Raw genomic sequence first — 19499 nt, 5'->3', positions numbered from 1 at the left:
ACACACTTAGGAACCCCTGGGCCTAGACCCCAAAATCTGGGACAGCCCCGGCGCCGCGCAGGAATTGAAGCACCGGCATGCCTCCCCATGGGATCGATCCGAGGTTGGTTCGGGGCCCTGCTGATCCACTGAACACTGTCTCGGTGTCATTTCTTTTTCACCGACTCGTCCACACACTTAGGAATGGCCGGGGCCATGGCCGCGACGGGGGAGGAGGCGGTGGCAGGAACCTAGGCCGGACAGGCTCCCAGGGAGGCCGCGGTGGCAGAGCGCAAGCCCCATCCTCCGAGAGCTGGGGCAGGGGGCCATTCTGGAACAGGGTGGGCCTCGCCCGAGGAAGGCACCGGCCAGTGCCCAACAGCAGGCCGAGACAGCTTCCCGATGACGGGCAACACGACCGCTTCCACAGGGCCTTTGGCAGGGGCGCAGGCCTGATGACCGGGGGGAAGCTGCTGTTGTCCTACCTGGACTTCGGAGTGTCCGACATGGACATCCAGCAGCTGTTTGCAGACTTCGGGCCTCTGAAGCAGGCCGCTGTCCATTACGACCGCTCTGGCCGAGGCCTGGGAACAGCCCACGTGCACTTTGAGCGCAAGGCAGACGCCCTGGAAGCCTGGAAGCAGTACAACGGCGTCGCTTTGAATGGCCGTCCCCTCCATATCCAGATCCTCACCTCGCAGATAGACACGCAGCCCAGGCCGGTACCGAGTGTCAACAGAGGCTGGGTGACTACAAACCAAGAATATGGAGACTTCCGCGGCGGCGGCGGCACTCAGGACCACGCCTGCGGAAGCAACTGGCGTCCAGGGAGGTGCACAGTCCGCCATTGAAAGCGACACATCTGGTCGGAGGAGTTGGACCCCCAGCTGGATGCTTACAACTCCATGATGGGCCCAAAGCAGTTAAACGCCAAGCAGGACGCTTACAGCGCGATGAGGGGCAATGAGCAGTTGGACGCCCAGAAGGACGCTAAAACTCGATGAGGGGCACTGAGCTGTTGGACGCCCAGCTGGACAATTACAAAGCGATGTGGGGCTCCAGGCAGTTGGATGCCAAGCAGGACGTTTACAGCGCGATGAGGGGCACCCAGCAGTTGGATGCCCAAAAGGGCGCTTACAACTCGATGAGGGCCACCAAAAGCATGAACACCCATCTGGGCTCTTACAATGCGATGAGGGACACCAAAATGTTGGAGGCCCAGAAGGACGCTTACAGCTCCATGAGGGACACCAAGGAGTTGAATGCCCAGTTGGACGCTTACAACTCGCTGAGGGACACCAAAAAGTTGGACGCCGAGAAGGACGCTGACAGCCCGATGAGGGGCACTGAGCAGTTGGACGCCCAGCTGGACAATTACAAAGCGATGAGGGGCCCCAAGCAGTTGGACGCCAAGCAGGACGCTTACAGCGCAATGAGGGACACTTCGGAGTTGGACGCCCAACTGGACACTTACCACGCGATGAGGGACACCGAGGACTTGGACGGTCAGATAGACGGCGAGGAGATGGACGCCCTGCTGGACGATGACGATGCGATGATGGACACCAGCTAAAGCACCAGCAAGTCAGTGTGCGCGAGGATGGCCAGGGACCTGGGGCCAATGATGGAGTTGTTTCTTCTGTTTGGAAATAGGATTTAAAACTTCTAGAAAGATTTTTCGTTAACTTTTATTTTATTGAATAACTCTGAAAAAGATCTGTTTTGTACCGCGGCATTTTGGGGATTCATTTTACCGGTTGCTGTTTTCACCTTGGCCATGATCACCCGAAAAGGTGTGGGAAAACAAACAAACAAACAAAATAAGTCATCCCCTCCGATAAAACAACAACAACAACAAAAAACGCTCCTCAGAAAAAAAGGTTGATCCCGCCTTTGAAATTTCTGAGGCTTTGGCAAGCCCAGGTGGTCAGGTCCTGGACTTGGTCTCTGGGAGGGGGCCTGACCATCCATCCACAGAGTGAGCTGGGTGGGGGGAGGGTTGCGGGAGGGGGGTGGTTGGTGGGGGGGTGGGTGTGGGCGGGTGTGGATCAGATGGACAGGCCAGGACGTAATCTTTGGCTATGGATTACAGAATTTGGGTGGATTGTCGCAGGGGCCGAGGAGCCCGTCCCGCCCTCTGCTGGTCGAGAAGGGTCAATGCAAACCCCCCTTCTGCAACCTCCTGCAGGGATAGCACAGACAGGTGACTGGACTTCCCCATTTGTGGCTAGACCTGAGGCGGGAAGGACATGCACAGGGCATTGTCTTTGAGAAGGCAGGGGCCGAAGGGTGTTCATTGATGGCGACGTACCGTTCAAAGCGAGGAGTGTCCGTGCAGGACTGCGGCTGGACACGCACAGATGCTCGCCCGCGAGCGCACACACACACTCCCACACCCACACCCACACCCACACACCTATCCCGCCCGCCTTCCCCCGCATTCCCCTCCCCCGCGTCCCCCCGCCACACACACACACACACACACACACACACACACACACACACACGGGAGCACAAGTTCCGCTAACAAGATATCTGCCGAGTGAGGCACGCCTAGGAGATTTTCCGTGGCTTTGTTTCATTTTGGCCCGTCCTGGGCCCATCTAAGCCCGTCTAAGTATGTATTGTCCCCTCTTCAATCTACAAAAAACGGCGATGCCGTCCCGCAAGGCGTGGAGACAGAGCCCTGCGGGCCTCCTTGGGCACCTGCCCAGTCTCCCAAGTACTCCCCAAGCCCCGTGAATCCCTAGGGCGCGCCAGTGGCGCCCTCTACTGGTCCTGGATCGCCGATGCAAGCCTCCTCCCATAAACTTGATGGCCAACCAACCAGTGACGTTTTCAGTCCTGGGGGCGGCTGATTGGTCGAGCGGGCGGCTGATTTGGCTCCTCCCACCAGCTCTGGGGCTATAAAAGAAAGCAGGGCCTTCTTTGCAGAGCTTCTCAGCCTAGGCTTGTGGTCGTGGTCGTCGTCCTCGTTCTCCAAGGGAGGAGCTTTCAGGAGAGAGGTCTCGCCAAGACCCGGTCCTGGGACATAGAAGCCGCTAGAGCACCTGGCTAGAGCCTGGCTGGGCTACTGATCCACTGAACGCTGTCTCGGTGTCATTTCTTCTTCACCGACTCGTCCACACCCTTGGGAATCCTTGGGCCTGGGCCCCAGCATCTGGTGCCCGCACAGGAACAGCTCTGCAGCGCCGTGGGAAGTGAAGGACCGGCGTGCCTCCGCAGGGGCTCGATCCGAGACCGTTTCGGGGCCCGCCATGGCCAACAAAATCCACATGTGACTGGACGCCATCATTCGGCTGGACTGGAGCCAGCGGGGCGGCCAGGGCCGGGGCCGTGTCTGCGGCGGGGGTGGGGGCGGGGGCAGGGAAGGAGGCCGGGACCGAGGCTGGGCAGGCTCCCAGGGAGGCCGCGGTGGCGGAGCGCAAGCCGCAGCCCCCCAGAGATGGGGCGGCGGGCCTTTCAGGAACAAGGACGGCCCTCGGCCGAGGCAGGAACCAGACTGCGCCCTACAGCAGGCCGAGACAGCTTCCCGACGAGGGGCAACACGACCGCTTCCGCAGGGCCTTCTGCAGGGGTGCAGGCCTGATGACCGGGGGAAGCTGCTGTTGTCCAACCTGGACTTCGGAGTGTCCAACCTGGACTTCGGAGTGTCCGACGTGGACATCCAGCAGCTGTTTGCAGAGTTCGGGCCTCTGAAGAATGCCGCTGTCCATTACGACCGCTCTGGCCGCAGCCTGGGAACAGCCCACGAGCACTTTGAGAGAAAGGCAGACCCCGTGGAAGCCAGGAAGCACTACAACGGCGTCCCTTTGGATGGCGGTCCCCTCCACATCCAGATCCTCACCTCGCAGATAGACACGCAGCCCAGGCCGGTACCGAGTGTCAACAGAGGCTGGGTGACTACAAACCAAGGATATGGAGGCTTTGGCGGAGGCACTCAGGGCCGCGCCCACGGAGGCAACCTGCGTACAGGCAGGCGCTCTGGCCGCCATTCAAAGCAACACATCTCTGCGGAGGAGTTGAACGCCAAGCTGTACGCTTACAATCCGATGAGGGAAAGAGAGGAGTTGGACGCCCATCTCGATGCTTACGACGCGACGATGGACACCAGCTAAAGCACCCCCAAGTCAGTGCGTGCGTGTTGGAGCTAGGCCTGGAGTTCGTCTCGCGCTGATTCCCGAGGGCGGGCTGACGGGGACCTGTGGCCAATTGTGGAATTGTTTCTCCTGCTTTGAAATGGGATTTAAAACTCATGTAAATTTTTTTCTTAACCTTTATTTTATTAAAAAATTCCGAAAAAGACCTGTGTTGTACTTAGTCATTTAGGGGATACATTTTACTGGTTGCTGGTGCGGAGGAGCCAGCGTTTTTACCTTGGCCATAATAAGCAGAAATGGGTGTAGAGAAAACAAGCAAACAAACAAACAAACAAATAAAACACAAAACAAAAAAACCCAAAAAACTACTTCCATCAAAAAAAAAATCAGAAAATCAAAACAAAAACAAACAAAATAAACAAACAAAACAAACCTCAAAACAAAACAAAAAACCTCCTTAGAAAACACGTTGATCCAGCCTTACAAAGTTCTGACGCTTTGGCAAGCCCAGATGGCCAGGCCCGAACTTGGTCTCTGGGAGGGGTCCTGGCCATCCATCCACAGAGAGAGGGGGGCGGGGGGGGGGGAAGGGCGGCCGACCAGATGGCCAGGCCCGGACCTAGTCTTTGGCTGTGGATAATAGAGATTGGGTTGACTGGGGCAGGGGCGGGGGCCGGAGCCGAAGAGCTGCTCCCGCCCTCTGCTGGTCGAGAATCGCCAATGCAAGCCACCCTCCTGCAGCTGGAGCCAGGTGCCTGGACTTGACCGAAGTCTCTATACCTCTTCCTTCCACACTAAAAAAATCAATAAGATATATTTTAAAAACAAAATGGCGGCTGCCAATTACTGGAGCAAAAATGGCGGGAAGTATGCCAGGGTCACCCCCGTTCATGAAAGGGACAGTGCATGAGCACTACGTTAGAGATCCACCTCATGCGCCGCATCCACCTGCCAGGTGGCGAGATCTTCTGCAACTTCAAAGAGCTCTCCAGTGTGGTCCAGGAGATTGGCATGCCGGTGATCGGGAGCAGCAGCAGCAAGAACATGGGAATGAGGAAAGCCAGGGCCATGGCTGGGAGAGCCCTGCCCAGCCCAGCGTCGGGGAGTCCGGGGCTGCAGCTTCGGAGGAGCAGCATGTTCCGTTTCTTCTAGTTGTGGACGTGAGCTCGAGAGATCAGAATTACACCCCCCCCCCCGAACCTGCAGGATGTGTTTCTAGGTCGTGGAAACCATTAGTGTTTAGTGTTAACTTACCTACCTTTGTCTTCGCCAGGCGCCATCCTGGAGTCTTTGCCCTGTTTGACGAGAACCACTTCGGGTTCCTCTGGCTGTCGACAAAATACTTCATCCTGTTTGGCAGAGTCCAGAACACCTTCCAGAATGTGGAGGCACCGTCCCCGCAGGCCTTCCTGGAGATGCCCTTGAACATTCAGTCCGGACCACCTGGGAGGAGCAGCTTGCGTGCACTTTGAAGATTTGACCTTCTGACTTGGTTTAAAAAAACAAACAAACAAACAAAAACAACCCGCCTTTAAAATTAAAAAAAACCCAGAACTTCTTACTTCTTAAAAAAAAACCTGCCAAAACGCAAACACACACACACACACACACACACACAACACACACACAGACAGACACTAAAATAAAATAAAATGAAATAAAATAAAATAAACCTTCCTTAGAAATGACATTGATCCAGCCTTTCAATGCTTTTAGACGCTTCGGCAAGCCCATGTGGCCCGGCCCAGACTTGGTCTGTGGATAGGGGCCTGACCATTCATCCAGAGAGGGAGCTGGATCAGAGGGCCCAGCCCAAGCAAGGTGTAAGAGCCAGTCCCGCCCTCTGCTGGTCGAGTAGCGCTAATGCAGTTCACTCTCATGCAGCCACCCCTGGGGAAGGCAGAAACAGGTGCCTGGACTTGACCTGAGGGGGGAAGGACAATCAGGGGGCGCGCGGTCTACGAGAAGGCAGGGGCTGAAGGGCGCTCATGGATGCCAACGGACCATTCAGATCAGATGTGTCCGTGCGTGACTGCGGACATAAACTCACAGACAAGCACATGCCTCACTCAGACCCTGCTCCCAAGGGCCCCACAGACACAGGGACTAGTCATGCCCTCCCTCGGTAGGGCTAACCTGTTTGACTGCAGACAGATGGAATTCTCTCCCTAGGCCCCCATTCTTCACCCTGTTCAGAAGGAAACCCTCTCCCTGGCCCTCAACTTCTTCAACTGCAGCTTCCCGTCTTCCTGATAACTGACCCGTTCATGCAAATCAATTTCACCTGCCTCAGCCTTAGTTTCCTCTTCCAGAGATGGAGTAATGTAACCTGCAAGGTGTCCCTGCTCCCACCACACTGGAAGCCCTCAGGTGCCATTGGCATCTGGGTGTCCCCCCCACCCCCAAGGGAGGGGCCAAACCCTAAGCTGCTTTCTGTTGGGAGATGCCTCCAGGGATATGCCTATAGCGGTTTGGGGGTGTGGGGTGGGGAGTGGGGGGGGGAACATTTCACAGAAATGCAGTAAACACAAACACGCACACACACAAGGCAGATGTCCTGGAAGCCATGAAACAGTACAACGGCGTCCCTTTGGATGGCCGTCCCCTCAACATCCAGCTCGTCACCTCACAGATACACACGAAGCGCAGGCCGGTACAGAGTGTCAACAGAGGCGGGGTGACTACACACTGAGGATCTGGAGGCTTTGGCAGCGGCACGCGGGATCACGCATGCGGAGGCAGCCGGGATACAGGGAGGCGCACCAGACGCAATTCAAAGAAACAGGTCTCTGCGGAGGAATTGGACGCCCAGCTGGACACTTACAACGCGATGAGGGTCAACAAAATGTTGGACGCCCAGGTGAGCACCAGCAGCGGGTTGAGGGGCACCAAAATGTTGGATACCCAGCTGAGCACTGGCAGCGGGATGAGGGGCACGGAGGAGTTGGACGCCCAGATGGCCGCTTACAATGCGATGAGGGCCACCAAAATGTTGGACGCCCAGGTGAGCACTGGCAGGGGGATGAGGGGCACCAAAATGTTGGATGCCCAGCTGAGCACTGGCAGCGGGATGAGGGGCACCGAGGAGTTGGATGCCCAGCTGGACGCATACAACGAGATGAGGGGCACAAAAAAGTTGGACGCCCAGAAGGACGCTTACAACTCAATGAGGGAAACGGAGGAGTTGGACGACCTGCTGGACGCTTACGACGCGATGATGGACACCAGCTAAAGCATCCCCAAGTCAGTGCATGTGTGGTGGAGCTAGGCCTGGAGGTCGTCTAGCGCTGCTTCTGGAGGACGGGCAGACGGGGACCTGTGGCCAATTGTGGAATTGTTTCTCCTGCTTTGAAATGGGATTTAAAACGCATGTAAAGTTTTTTTCTTTAACGTTTACTTTATTAAAAAATTTCGAAAAAGACCTGTGTTGTACCTAGTCATTTAGGGGATACATTTTACTGGTTGCTGGTGCAGAGGAGCCCGCGTTTTCACCTTGGCCATAATAAGCAGAAATGGGTGTAGAGAAAACAAGCAAAAAACAAACAAACAAAACACTAAAACCCAAAAAACTACACCCCTCAAAAAAAAATCAGAACATCAAAACACAAACAAACAAAACAAATCTCAAAACAAAACAATGGAACCGTCAGCAGCTGGTTCCCTCCGCAGTTTCCCTGGGGATAGCTGGCGCTCTCACAGACGCACAAAAGACTCCTTTTTATCCATCCGGTAAGCGAATCATTAGAGGTCTTGGGGCAGAAAGGACCTCAACCTCGTCTCCAACTTTCTTTCAGTGGGTCAGAAGCCCGGCTCGCTGGCGTGGAGCCGGGCGTGGAATGCGAGTGCCTAGCGGGCCACTTTTGGTAAGCAGAACTGGCGCTGCGGGGTGAACCCAACGCCTGCTGAAGGCGCCCCTTGCTGACGCTCATCAGACCCCAGAAAAGGTGTTGGTTGATAGCGACAGCAGGACGGGGGTCATGGAAGTCAGAATCCACTAAGGAGTGTGTAACAACTCACCTGCGGAATCAACTAGCCCTGAAAACGGATGGCGCGGTGCCGCGGGCCCATACCCGGCTGTAGTTCTTCCAAGGAGAACTTGGAAGGCCAAAGTGGAGAAGGCTTCCATGAGAACAGCAGTTGAACCTGGGTCAGTCGGTCCTGAGAGATGGGCGAGCACCATTCCCAGGGGACCGGCAATGGCCTCCGTTGCCCTCAGCCGATCCGAAGGGAGTCGGGTTCAGATCCCCGAATCCAGAGTGGTGGAGACGGGCACCGCGAGGCGTCCAGTGGGGTAACGCGACCGACCAGGGAGAAGCCGGCCGAGGCCCCAGGGAGACTTCATCTTTTTTTTTTTTTTTTTTTTGGTGAAGGGCAGGGCGCCAAGGAATGGGTTTGCCCCAAGAGAGGGCCCCGTGCCTTGGAAAGCATTGCGGTTCCGGCGACGTCCGGTGAGCGCCCGCTGGCCCTTGGACAAAAAAACCCAGGGAGAGTGTGTGAATCTCGCGCCAGAACATATCCATATCCTCCGGGGGTGGGGTGGTGTGGGGAGGGGTGGGATGGGGGTTCGAGGCCTTGATGACACAGCGTGCCCCCGGGAAACGGGAGGGGTCTCCCTCGGGGCCCTAGGGCAAGGACACTGGCTTGGGGGGCGTGGGGAGAGTGGGAGGACTGGGTGGGTGGCTGGAGGTGGGGGGGGAGAGTCGCCCAGATGGTCGAAGAGCCTGTCCCGCCCTCTGCTGGTCAAGAAGCACCAATGCAAACCACCCTCCTGCAGCCAGAGCCAGGTGCCTCAACTTGACCAGAGCAGGGAAGGACAAGCAGGGGCCACGCTGTCTGCAAGAAGTCAGGGCCTGAAGGTTGCTCACGGATGCCGACGGACCATTCAGATCAAGAAGCGTCCGCGGGTGACTGCCGATTTACACACACCGACTCGCACACGAGATCTGGCACACACACACACACACACACACACACAAACACACACCAACACCAACAACAACACAAAGATATTAATCCACCTTTGTGTAGTAAAATGTATACTTGTACAATGTTATGTAGTTGTATTTTGTGCTGATAAAACGGGGAAGTTAAAACGCTGGATTGCGGGTGGTGGGGAGAAGGTAATAGAGAGGGGTTAAACTTTTGGGTTTCAAAGTGGCGGTTAAGTGGTTTGGTTCCATGGTCAGAGCATCAGCCTGCGGACTAAACAGTCCAAGGTTCGATTCCGGTCAAGGGCATATCCCTCGGTGGTGGGCATATGCCCAGTAGAAGGGCTGGGTGCAGGAGGCAGCTGATTGGGATTTCTCTACCTGTGAGGTTTTGAATTCTCTATCCCTCTCCCTTCCACTCGTTAAAAAACAATCAATAAAAGATATTTAAAAACAAAATGGCGGCTGCCAAGTGCCTGGAGCCAAAATGGCGGGAAGTATGCCAGGGTCACCCACATCCCGGGACAGTGCATGAACACTAAGTTAGAGATCCACCTCGTGCGTGCCTCATCCGCCTGCCAGATGGCGAGCTCTTCCGCAACTTCAAAGAGCTCTCCAGTGTGGTCCAGGACATTGACAAGCAGGTGATGCGGGAGCAGCAGCAGCACCAAGAACATGAGACTGAGGAAAGCCAGGGCCACGGCTGTCATATTGGGTTGACTGGGGCAGGGGCCTGGGCCAAAGCGCTAAAATACAAAACCATACACATTTTATTCACATGCACCTTAGCCTCTGCCTCCCATGACCTCCAAGGGCCGCTACATTCGATGTACTTGCGTCTCCGGACTCCCCCTCCCCCCTCCCTCACACCACTCCCCCTCCCTTCCAATGCAAATGGGACCGAGGTTTGCAAGGTTTCATTGCCGAGAGATAGAATCAATTGCAATGAATGAAGAGAATTGAGCACAGAAAGCAGAAAAAACAAAGCAAAACAAAACCAACCAACCAACCAACAAACAAGAAATAGCATAAAGTAAACTAAAAACCCCACAGCACACTTCACGGGTCCCGGGGCGGAGGAGCCTGCCCAAGAGGCGGCGCCGCTCAAGCAAGCACCCCAGGCATCCATCGCAGCCAGGTTCAGGAGAACCTCTCCTTGAGATGCGCCAACCTGCCCCACCTTACAGTCCGCACAGCCCAAACGGTGAGGCGTCATTCCTCGGAGCGGCTGATTGGTGGGTCTGTCTCTCTGGCTCCTCCCACTTTTACACGCTGGGGCTATAAAAGAAAACAGGGTTCCTCTTGGCAGAGCTTTGTCAGCCCTAGGCGTGTGGTCGCGGTCGTCGTCATCCGTCCTCGTTCTCCCAGGGAGCTTTCCGGGAGAGATCTCGCGGAGACCCGGCTTGGACCCCACCGGAGGCAGAAGAGAAGCTAGCCCTTCCCAAGATCATGAAGAGAAAGAAACGGCCTCCCGAGCCGCCGCAGGAGGCCTTCAAAAGGCCTCGCAGCGGCCTGCGTGCGCACTTGGCGGAGGGTCTGCAAGAGTTCTATGCACTGGGCAAGAGGAGCGGTGAGCAACCTGACCCGTCTTCCTCGCGGGCCCTGGCAAACTCAAGCAACCCCAAAGGCCCCCAGGCACGCCCCGTTTTCAAACCATGGCTGGATACGCGCCCCCGCCCCCGTGAGGGCCAAGGTCCAGTGAAAAGTCAAGTCACACCCCCAAAGCCAGATGGAAGTTCGTGCCAAGGGCCTCCACCTCCATCCCAGGACAAGCTGCCTTCTCCCGGGAAGGTCAAGTTGGTGCCATCGGGTGTTCCACCCATGGACCGCAAGCCGCCGCCGGCTCGACGCGGGCCTCGCAGGCCACAGTCTCAGGCATCAGGTCGGGCTGCTGAAGCCACTGCAACCCTGCCAACGGCCGTATGTTTGGCAGGTCCTGGCAGCTCAGCTCAGCCAATGTCCACCAACTCAGCCGGACCAGGTTTCAACAACCCTGCCCGGCCCAGTGTCCCTCGGCCTCCTGGGTCTAGGCCTGGGGCGCACACAACACCATCCTGTGCTTCCCGGAAGCGGGAGCCTGTTCACTCTGCTGTGAGCCAGCCGCGGGCCCCGCCCACGCCTCACAACCACACTCCACTTCAGCATTTCACCCGCCAACCAATTCTACAAAGGACACCTGCGGTTCCGGGGCCAGTAATGTCAACACCCATCACAGATGAGCAGAGGCCAGAACGAGAGGCCATGAGGAGGAAGGCTCAACGAGAGCGTGACAATGCTGCCAGATTGGGGAGAAGTCGTCAGCACTTCACTGAGAGGGAAAAAGACATGGCGATTGCTCGGTACTATGGCTATGCAATGTAGGAGAAGATGGGAGTGCTGGCGCCCCTTTCTTTCGGCACCGGCTGTTTTTCCATAGACAGGGAGCTCCACAGATAGATAATAGGTTGGCACGTAGACATGACTTTCAGAATCTTGATAGATTTTCTCACTCAACAAAACTGAACAAATGTGGGAAATGGGTCGTCCGACCTGGGTATAGGGCCGAAAGACCAATGGAACCATCTAGCAGCTGGTTCCCTCCACAGTTTCCCTGGGGATAGCTGGCGCTCTCACAGACGCACAAAAGACTCCCTTTTATCCATCCGGTAAAGCGAATCATTAGAGGTCTTGGGGCAGAAAGGACCTCAACCTCGTCTCCAACTTTCTTTCAGTGGGTCAGAAGCCCGGCTCGCTGGCGTGGAGCCGGGCGTGGAATGCGAGTGCCTAGCTGGCCACTTTTGGTAAGCAGAACTGGCGCTGCGGGGTGAACCCAACGCCTGCTGAAGGCGCCCCTTGCCGACGCTCATCAGACCCCAGAAAAGGTGTTGGTTGATAGCGACAGCAGGACGGGGGTCATGGAAGTCAGAATCCGCTAAGGAGTGTGTAACAACTCACCTGCGGAATCAACTAGCCCTGAAAACGGATGGCGCGGTGCCGCGGGCCCATACCCGGCTGTAGTTCTTCCAAGGAGAACTTGGAAGGCCAAAGTGGAGAAGGCTTCCATGAGAACAGCAGTTGAACCTGGGTCAGTCGGTCCCGAGAGATGGGCGAGCACCATTCCCAGGGGACCGGCAATGGCCTCCGTTGCCCTCAGCCGATCCGAAGGGAGTCGGGTTCAGATCCCCGAATCCAGAGTGGCGGAGACGGGCACCGCGAGGCGTCCAGTGGGGTAACGCGACCGACCCGGGAGAAGCCGGCCGAGGCCCCAGGGAGACTTCATCTTTTTTTTTTTTTTTTTTTTTGGTGGTGAAGGGCAGGGCGCCAAGGAATGGGTTTGCCCCGAGAGAGGGCCCGGTGCCTTGGAAAGCATTGAGGTTCCAGCGACGTCCGGTGAGCGCCCGCTGGCCCTTGGACAAAAAAACCCAGGGAGAGTGTGTGAATCTCGCGCCAGACCATACCCATATCCTCCGGGGGTGGGGTGGTGTGGGGAGGGGTGGGATGGGGGTTCGAGGCGGCGCCGCATGGTGGAGGCGAGGCCTTGATGGCACAGCGTGCCCCCGGGAAATGGGAGGGGTCTCCCGCGGGGCCCTAGGGCAAGGACACTGGCATGGGGGTCGTGGGGAGAGTGGGAGGACTGGGTGGGTGGCTGGAGGTGGGGGGGAGAGTCGCCCAGATGGTCGAAGAGCCTGTCCCGCCCTCTGCTGGTCGAGAAGCGCCAATGCAAACCACCCTCCTGTAGCCAGAGCCAGGTGCCTCAACTTGACCAGAGCAGGGAAGGACAAAAGCAGGGGCCACGCTGTCTGCAAGAAGGCAGGGCCTGAAGGGTTTACACACACAGAAGCGCACAGGAACTCGGGCACACACACACACACACACACTCAAACACCAGCAACAACACAAAGGTATTAATCCACCTCTGTGTAGTAAAAAGTATACTTGTACAATGTTTTGGACTTGAATTTTGTGCTATCCAAACGTGGAAATTAAAATGCCAGATTTGTGGAGGTGGCGAGACGATAAAAGAGAGGGATTGACATTTGCCCTTTCAAAATGGCGGCTACCGAGCTAACTGATTTTGCTCATTGGACAGAGCATCGGCCTGCAGACTAAAGGGTCCCAGGCTCGAATCCGGTCAAGGGCATATACCTTGGTTGTAGGCACATCCCCAGTAGGAGGTGTGCGGGAGGCAGCTGATTGAGGTTTATCTATCATTGAGGTTTCTAATTCTCTATCCCTCTCCCTTCCACTCTGTTAAAAAATCAATGAAATATATTTAAAAAACAAAATGGCAGGAAGTATGCCAGGGTCACCGACATCACAGGACAGTGCATGAACACAGAAGAGAAACTAGCCCTTAGCAAGATCATGAAGAGAAAGACAGGCCTTGTGGGACGGCATCGCTGTTTTTTCTCAGTGGAAGAGGTGATAATACATACTTAGACAGGCTCCGGTGGGCCGAGGATGTGCCAAAGGAAACAAAGCAACGGAAAATCTCCTAGGGGTGCCTCACTCGGCACATTTCTTGTGAGTGGGACCTTGTTCTCCTGTGTGTGTTTGTGTGTGTGTGTGTGTGTGTGTCTGTGTGTGTGTGTGTGTGTGTGTCGGGGCGACGCGGGGGGTGGAGGGGGTTGGAGGCGGGAGGGATAGGTGTGTGGGTGTGGGTGTGGGAGTTTGTGTGTGTGCACGCGAGCGTGTGCGTCTGTGCGTGTAAATCCGCAGTCAGGCACACACACTCCTTGCTTTGAAAGGTCCGTCGCTTTCCATGAACACCCTTCAGCCCTTGCCTTCTCAGAGACAACGCCCCCTGCACGTCCTTCCAGCCTCGGGTCTAGCCAGAAATGGGCAAGTCCAGTCACCTGTCTGTGCTTGGCCCACAGGAGGTTGCAGGAGGGGGGCTTGCATTGACGCTTCTCTACCAGCAGAGGGCTGGACGGGCTCTTCGGCCCCTGCCCCAGTCCACCCAAATTCTGTAATCCACAGCCAAAGATGACGTCCTGGCCTGTCCATCTGATCGACACCCCGCCCACGCCCACTCCCCCCCCTAGCCCTCACCCCCCCGTCCTCCCCCACCCCGCTCACTCTGTGGATGGATGGTCAGGCCCCCTCCCAGAGACCAAGTCCAGGCCTGGCCACCTGGGCTTGCCAAAGCCTCAGAAATTGGAAAGGCGGGATCAACCTTTTTTTTCTGAAGAGGGTATTTTGTTGTTGTTGTTTTATCGGAGGGAACGAGTTATTTTGTTTGTTTGTCTGTCTGTCTGTCTGTCTGTTTTTCCCACACCTTTTCGGGTGATTATGGCCAAGGTGAAAACAGCAACTGGTAAAATGAATCCCGATAATGACTCGGTACAAAACCAGTCTTTATCAGAGTTATTGAATAAAATAAAAGCTAATGAAAAATCTTTCTAGGAGTTTTCAATCCTATTTCCAAACAGAAGAAACAATTCCATCATTGGCCCCCTGGTCCCTGGCCATCCTCGCTCACACTGACTTGCTGGTGCTTTAGCTTGTGTCCATCATCGCATCGTCATCGTCCAGCAGGGCGTCCATCTCATTGGCGTCCTTCTGGCTGTCCAACTCCTCGGTGTCCCTCATGGAGCTGTAAGTGTCTTTCTGGGCGTCCAACTGTTTGGTGTCCCTCATCACATCGTAAGCGCCCAGATGGGTGTTCATCCTTTTGGTGTCCCTCATCAAGTTGTAAGCGCCCTTATGGCGTCCAACTGCTGGGTGCCCCTCATTTTACTGTAAGCGTCCTGCTTGGCGTCCAACTGCTTGGGGCCCATCATGGAGTTGTAAGTGTCCAGCTGGGCGTCCAACTGCTCAGTGCCCCTCTTCGGGTTGTAAACATCCTTCTGGGTGTCCCACTCTTCAGTGCCACTCAGCGAGTTGTAAGCGTCCAGCTGGGCGTCCAACTCCCCCACCCAGGTGTGTTGATTTGAATGGCTGCCCGTGCGACTGCCTGGACACCAGTGGCCTCCGTGGGCGAGGCCCTGAGTGCCACCGCTGCCGAAGCCTCCAGATCCTCGGTTTGTATTCACCCAGCCTCTGTTGACACTCAGTACCGGCCTGGGCTGCTTGTTTATCTGCGATTTGAGGATCTGGATGTGGAGGGCACGGCCATCCAAAGGGATGTCATTGTACTGTTTCCTGGCTGCCAGGGCGTCTGCCTCCCGCTCAAAGTGCACATGGGCTGTTCCCAGGCTGAGGCCAGAGCGGTCATAATGGGCAGCGGCCTTCTTCAGAGGCCCGAACTCCGCAAACAGCTGCTGGATGTCCGCGTCAGACACGCTGAAGTCCAGGTTGGACAGCAGCAGCTGCCCCCCGGTCATCAGGCTGGCACCCCTGCCGAAGGCCCTGCGGAAGCGGTCGTGTTGTCATTCATCAGGAAGCTGTTTCGGCTTGTTATAGGGTGCCGGCTGGTTCCTGACTTGGCCAAGGGCCGCACTGTTCCAGAAACTGCCCGGCGCCCCAGCTCTCCGGGGCAGCGGCCTGCGCTCCGCCACCATGGCGCCCTCTCTTACAGCCGGCCCAGCCTCGGTCCCAGCCTCGGTCCCCGCACCCGCCCAGGCCCCCGCAGCAGCGATTTACTGTGCTCGTTTTGTTAGATTGGTACATAAAGAAAAAACTCTAAATTTTTCCACAGTTCTTTGCTATGATCGAGTTTTCTCTGACATAGTATTCACTCACAGTGGCAAGCTGTACTGAAAAGGAAGCCCATTGATATGGGAGGTTTCTTTGCTCTGTGTTAGAGACTGTGACTAGGAGGCACAGTGATAGAGCCACATACGAAAAGGATTGTGGAAACCACCCAGGATACCCTACTGTACTGCGGGCAAATGGATTTGATCAGGGAAATCAAGCTTATCAACTAGACTATGAAACTTTCCGACATGAGGTACATAAATGGCACTACAATCTAACCAAGGCATCGGTACATTGCCTTGAAACAGGTGAATATATTCACATAAGGAATATCTTGATTGTTCTAACAAAAATACTTCCTTGCTACCCGAAAGTTTTAAATCTGGGTCAGGCTTTGGAAAAAAGAGTGCATAAAATCTGCCAAGAAGAAAAAGGGAAAAGGCGTCGTCTACATGCATTAGCTACCGGCTACTCTGGGCAGTTGAAATGTAGGAAGTCATACATGATACCTGAAAATGAGTTTCGTCGCATGGACCCCAGTTCGAAGAACGCAGTACACAATGGGCCTGTTGGTGGGTCTTCTTCATCTTCCAGAGGAAGTGCATCTAAATCTCATGAAAGCAGTGCTGATGAGAATGATAAATCAATGGAGACGACTCCTTCACCACTAATCAAGAGTAAGGAGAGAGAAACAGGCAGGAAAAGATTGGACAAGTCAAGGGAAAGAAGATCCAGGGAAAGAGAAAGTAAAGATGAAAAGGACAGAAAAGGTCGGAAACGGCATCACTCAAACAATGACCGGAAAGTGCTACCAGACCTAAGGAAGAGGCGAAGGAAAGGAGAAAACGGAACGATGGCGGTTTAAAAACACAAAACTGAAAATCCATGTGATAATCCTTCTCCAAATGAGAAAAACAAGGGGGGTAGGGTGGGGGGAGGGGGAAGTCAAAATTCTTCAAGCAATGAAAAAGGCAGCGATTCATTTAAATCTGAAAAGATGGATTAAAATCTCCCCCAGTGGCAAAAAAGGGTATATACAGACCCCTAAGTTGAAGGTCCCCTGGAGGAGGATGCCAACGCTCCATGCATCTCTCTTGGAACAGTATCTCCCCGTCTTAAGAGCGTCGGGTGTTGCCCATTTCAGGGGAATCTGCTTGAAGTCAGAAGGTGACTGCAACCCACCATCCTCTAGGCAAGTCATTTCAAAGTCACCAGTTGTCAGGATATTCTTTTCACCTCCAGTCAGTTCCTTGCGTCACAGTTCCTGTGAATACAATTTTTTTTTGAAATGCGACACCCGGAAGCAGCATCTGATGAAAATTTCATCCCTTTTGTTTTTTTTTCTCAGAAAAGAGAGGAAACCGCCTCCGGGGACTAGTTCCTTCATGATGTGAATAGACTGCGTTGATGTGCAAACTCCTAAACCTTTGGAGATATTAGGATGACTGATTGTATTACGTGAGGATTTTGGCTTCTTGTAAAAAAAAAAATTACCTCTAGTCCCTACCGGGAGCCGATCCACCTTGGCTGCTTGACTCAGTCACTGCATGGAAGAAACATCTGCACAGCTTACGTTTTTCAAGGGACCTGGCGTGTAGGACATATGTCTGCTTCCCCCTCTTAAGCGCTATGTGTTTTAACTAGGACCACCTCCCCGAGAAATGGACGTTTCTCCAGCTTAGGGGTTAACAGGACAACGGAAGGAAATCAATCAGTCAATCCCCCTAGTGTTACAGAAGTACCATGTACTACTTATGAAGAACTTGGACTCAAACTGTTGGCAATAAATGTGGGACTTGTTGGGCCCACATCCTCAGGGGTCTGCCCACCAGCGAAAGCACCAGAACCTATGCCCCTGGAGACCCACTGACGCAGGGAAGTCCCAGGGAAGGCAAGCAGCAAGGCTGGGAGGGCATGATCTTTACCGGGCAGGATAAACTCCTTCAGTCCCTTCAGTCACTTCTTTGTAGCTTATCAGTAGAGCAGTAGACGAGTGACCTTGGAATAGCCCTTATCATGGGACACAAGAGGTTAACCTAGACAAGATCAAAATCAACAGAACTAGATAGAGACTAGAGACAGGATGATGGACATGAAACTAGGAACATCGGAAGCTTTCCTTAAACATACCATGATGTAATGGAACAATAAAAAGAGAACCCAACCATGATGGCCAACTGAACACTGCCTCTGTGTCATTCATTCTTTGCCGAATCCGTCCACACCTCCATGGGAACCCCTGGACCTGCTGGGGCTGGACCCCAGCAACTTCCTGGGAAAGATCATTTGTACATGTGGTAACAGCCATAGCAGCTTGATCCTTTCATATGCCCTTAAATATGTCACCAGATTTTCCCTTGCTCAGTCATCCTCCTGTTGTCACATCTTCATGATTGAGAACACATTTCTTATTCCAGTTATGGAAATACTGACCATGATAAATCCTACCCGTAACCCTCACCCTCACCCTCACCGTCACCCTAAATCTAACCCCTAACAGTCCCAAACCTCACCCTCACCCTCACACTCAGCCTAAACACTCACCCTCACCCTCACCTTAACACCCTAAACCTAAACTTAACAACCCCATCCCTAACCCTAACAACCCTAACCCTCACTCTAACCCTAACCCAAACCTGACCCTGACCCTGACAATAAACCTAACACTAACCCTGAAACTGACCATTACCATGACACTTACGCTGACCCTGGATCTATACCTGACCCTGACCCTGACTCTGACCCTGATCCTGATCCCCACACTAACCCTGTCACTGACCCTAAACCTAACCCTGATGGTGACCCTAAGCTGACCCTGACAATAAACCTAACACTAATCCTGACCCTGACCCTGACTCTAAACCTGACCTGACCCTTACACTCACCTTTACCCTGACCCTGACCCTAGATCTGATCTCCTGGAGTCCAACACCTGGGTTTTCCAGGAAGACCCCGAGGGCGTCCTGGAAGTTGAAGGGGGACTGGAACTATTTTTCTTGGGGGGTGGGGTGTGACTGAGGACCAACCGAGTGGACATACCCAGAATACCTTTTGTGGAACAGGGCCCTTGAAACCCCAGGGTCTCTGAGCCTAAATGAGGCGAGTACTCCAGGGACAACAAGGGCGGATTCATTTTCTCTTTTTTTTTGTTTTATTATTTTTGGAATTGAATGTGTTGGGGGAGACATCCGTTAATAAAACGAAATGTAATGCAATAGGATAAAATGGAAGGTGTCAATACATAAGAAGCTTTGTTTTGTGGATAAAACGGGTCCGCATGCTAACCTGACCCACTCCCGGAAAGCCAGGCCTGGCCTTGCAAACTCAGACACCTCAAGTGGCCACCCAGGATGTTCTGAATTTAAAAAAAAAAAAACTTTTTAAAGTAGAAAGCAGGGTATAGTGAGTGGGTACTCACGCCCTAGGCCGGGTGTCTCCCCTGAGAGAGATCACCTTTGAACTTACTGGCATCTGAGCCTATTGTCTTTCTATGCCTCTAGGATCACATGAATTTGGACTCATGAATGCCATAGTAACAAGTCACTTTCCTTTTTCCAATGCCCTCAGGGCACAGCCCAAGGTCCCAGGGTAGAGACCACAAATTCCCTCATTCCTAGTGATATATATATATATATATATATATATATATATATATATATATAAATATATAAAAAATATATATTTTATCTATGTATCTATATATATATATATATATATATATATTTTTAAAAAGTAAGGGACACATGAATAAACAAGTGGAAAATCAATTTTCTCCCTCTCCCTCTCCCTCTCCCTTCCTCTCTCTTTTTAAACAGCAACAGAAAAATGGCCCGAACAGCTTTTTCTCAGTGCTTAGAGTGTCACCTGTGGACCT

At 54.0% G+C, this 19499-nt stretch overlaps 3 pseudogenes; 2 read left to right on the top strand and 1 right to left on the bottom strand.

Moving 5' to 3' along the window:
- Window positions 1–485: 485 nt before the first annotated feature.
- On the top strand, window positions 486–830 carry LOC106695266 (annotated as a pseudogene).
- A 2406-nt stretch (window positions 831–3236) lies between these two features.
- Window positions 3237–7311, top strand: LOC106695264 (annotated as a pseudogene).
- Window positions 7312–14673: 7362 nt separating this feature from the next.
- Window positions 14674–15489, bottom strand: LOC102440266 (annotated as a pseudogene).
- Between the last annotated feature and the right edge of the window lie 4010 nt (window positions 15490–19499).

This window comes from Myotis lucifugus, unplaced genomic scaffold (assembly GCF_000147115.1).
Source record: "Myotis lucifugus unplaced genomic scaffold, Myoluc2.0 scaffold_1003, whole genome shotgun sequence".
Taxonomy (NCBI): Eukaryota; Metazoa; Chordata; class Mammalia; order Chiroptera; family Vespertilionidae; genus Myotis; species Myotis lucifugus.
The sequence above is the reverse complement of the archived record's forward strand: the minus strand, read 5'-3'. Positions and strand labels throughout refer to the sequence as shown.